Raw genomic sequence first — 2760 nt, forward strand, 5'->3', positions numbered from 1 at the left:
TATTTGTTTATTTGACAGACAAAGATCACAAGTAGGCAGGGAGGCAGGCAGAAAGAGAGGAGGAAGCAGGCTCCCTGCCGTGCAGAGAGCCCAATGCGGGGCTGGAGCCCAGGACCCTGAGATCATGACCTGAGCCGAAGGCAGAGGCTTTAACCCACTGAGCCACCCAGGCACCCCCCCCCTTTTTTTTTTTTAAGATTTTATTTATTTATTTGGCAAAGAGAGAACTCAAGTAGGGAGAGTGGTAGGCAGAGGGAGAGGGAGAAGCAAGCTTGTGCTCTAGAGGAGCATCCTGATGCAGGGCTTGATTCCAGGACCTGGTGTCATGACCTGAGTGGAAAGCAGACTCTTAATGACCAAGCCACTCAGGTGTCCCTCTCTCTTTTTCTTAAAGATTCATTTATCTACTGAAAGACCCCTCTCCTAGAAAGACCCCTCCCCTAGTAGACAGATAGAATAACTAACCGCTTGTTTGCTTTTCTGTAAACCGCTGGCTTTTAGGTATAAAATTAGGTTATCAATTGTGTGATTAATTGCTTATTAATTTCTCTTTTGCCCTTCTCTAGCCGCATGGCTTATAGAAATAATAGAGACGCCATGATGGCATTCCTCCCTTCCCCCTTCTTGTTCCCCTTCCCCGCCTCTCCTTTCAAACCCGCGGGCCCTCATAACCAATCAGCTTGTTCCCCCTTCCCGCCGCTCTCTTCGCTCGTGGGGGTCCCTGGAGCCAATCCGCAAACTCCAAGTATGCCTTTTTCAAAAGTTCAAACTGTCCACCAATCAGTTGCGCCCCACCCAAAACTTGTTTGTACCTTCCTATAAAAGACCCTGCTTCACTCCGGTCGGTGTGCTCGGTTAGCTGGAGCTGCTGACCACCTGCCAGTACCTGCGTGACAATAAACCTCTTGCTGTTTGCATCCAGTGGCAGTGTTGGATTCTTGGGTAAGGGGATCCGCGGGTCTTTCACTACTAGAGAGAGAGAGAGAGAAGAGAAGAGAGTGGGGGGAGGGGCAGAGAGAGAGGGAGAGAGAGAATCTCAAGCAGACTTCACATAGAGTTCGGATCCCCTGACCCGGGGCTAGATCTCATGACCCTGAAATCATGACCTGAGCCGAAACCAAGAGTCAGATGCTTAACTGAGTGCACAAACCAGCTGCCCCAACTTGATCTCAAAGTTTAGCTGTTATTAGTTACATCAGTGGTTCTCAACAGACAATGATTTTGCTCCCTAGATGATATCTGGCAATGCCTGGAGACATTTTTATTGTCCCAACTGTGGGAGCGTTACCAGTGTCTAGTGGGTAGAGGCCCGAGCTGCTGCTGACCACTGTGTAATGCATACCACTGTCTTCCTATGCAAAGAATGATCAGATCCAAAATGTCATTGGTTCCACCTGTGTTCCCCTTTGTCCACTAGGTAAAAGCAGCTCTATTTCCTTCTGCTGATCAGGGTCAATTGCCTTTTCCAGTATGGTAACTCCTTCTTTCACTGGCAGGATGCTGGTAAGGAGCTGTAGCTTGCCATTCAAAGGGAACTTATCCTGCCCCCTTGGGTACCAGAACCTCCCACCTTGCAGAGTTTAGAATTGCAGGCACAGGAAGCACAAACTGGGTCACGGGAGAGATGGTTAATAGGCCGCTCCTGCTTCCATGCTTTGGTTCCCAAACCCAGGAGGATGTTCTGTTCCGCTGCAGCTTACCTTTTCTGGCTGAGCTGTCGGGTGGTCTCTTGGCTGCCTATACTCCAGTCTCCCTTTGTGGCTCTCCTGCCCTGTCTCCTAACTCTGTCTCCCACTTGGATTAGTTTTGTCTCCTCAGACTGCCTTTAAGCTCCTGCCACCAGGTCTCTGGCTTCCCTCTCCCACCTCTGGGAGGCTTCACGAATTCCTCAGGCCCTCAGGAAGTTCCGACTAGCACTTGTATGCGAGTTCTAGTGCTCCAGAAGGGCTGCACAGACCTTTGCCCGGATAAAATGTCCTGAGGCTGTACGTTTACAAAGAACAGGGCAGACTTTTGGAGGAGGAACGCTTAGTGCTGAGTTAATCTATCTAATTTTGTTATATCAATGCTTTGGTTGGAATGGCATATTTTATAGAATATACTGTGAGCCCCGCCAGGGCTGGTTAGGTTTTTTTTTGTTGTCATTGTTGTTTCTTTTGAATGGGTAATTATTCACAGTGTTCAAAGTTCAAAAGGCACAAAACAGTATTCAATGAAATGTTTCCCTCCTACCTCTATTTTCCAGCTGCCCAAATTCCCCTTTCTAAGCACAACAAATGTTTTCAGTTTTTCCAGATGCCATAACACACGCATTTGTATTTGTTTAGCCACGTGGTTACATACTATACAATTGTTCAGAACCTGGTGTGTATGGTTTTTGAAAATCTAACAGTGTATTTTATAGCTTATTTCCTCATTCTATTTTTACTTTTACTTTGTTGTGTGTGTGTGTGTGGGGGTGTTTGTGAATGTAGTAATTTATTTAACTAATCAACTAATTGATGGGTGTTCAGTTTTTTTTTTCTAAATGTCTGAGATTACAAACTGGTGCGTGAATAATCATGTACATTCTAGGTATAGGAGTCTATCTGTAAGATAATAGCTGAGTCAAAGAGTATTTACATCTGTCATGTGAATTTTTATTTTTTTTTTGGACTATATTCCCTATGCTGTACTTTTCATCACTATAACTTATTTATTTTATAACTAGAAGGTTCTATCTCTCTCTCTTTTTTTTTAAAGATTTATTTATTTGACAGA

The 2760-nt window shown here is 45.3% G+C and overlaps 1 long non-coding RNA gene across 1 annotated transcript; it reads right to left on the minus strand.

Annotated features, from left to right (window-relative positions):
- Positions 1-271: 271 nt before the first annotated feature.
- On the minus strand, positions 272-1882 carry LOC132009996 (uncharacterized). The gene is made up of 3 exons (XR_009402117.1): positions 1701-1882; positions 813-969; positions 272-330 (listed from the first exon to the last, which is right to left on the minus strand). It is a non-coding gene; the product is annotated as an uncharacterized LOC132009996 (long non-coding RNA).
- Positions 1883-2760: the final 878 nt, after the last annotated feature.

This window comes from Mustela nigripes, chromosome 2 (assembly GCF_022355385.1).
Source record: "Mustela nigripes isolate SB6536 chromosome 2, MUSNIG.SB6536, whole genome shotgun sequence".
Classification (NCBI taxonomy): domain Eukaryota; kingdom Metazoa; phylum Chordata; class Mammalia; order Carnivora; family Mustelidae; genus Mustela; species Mustela nigripes.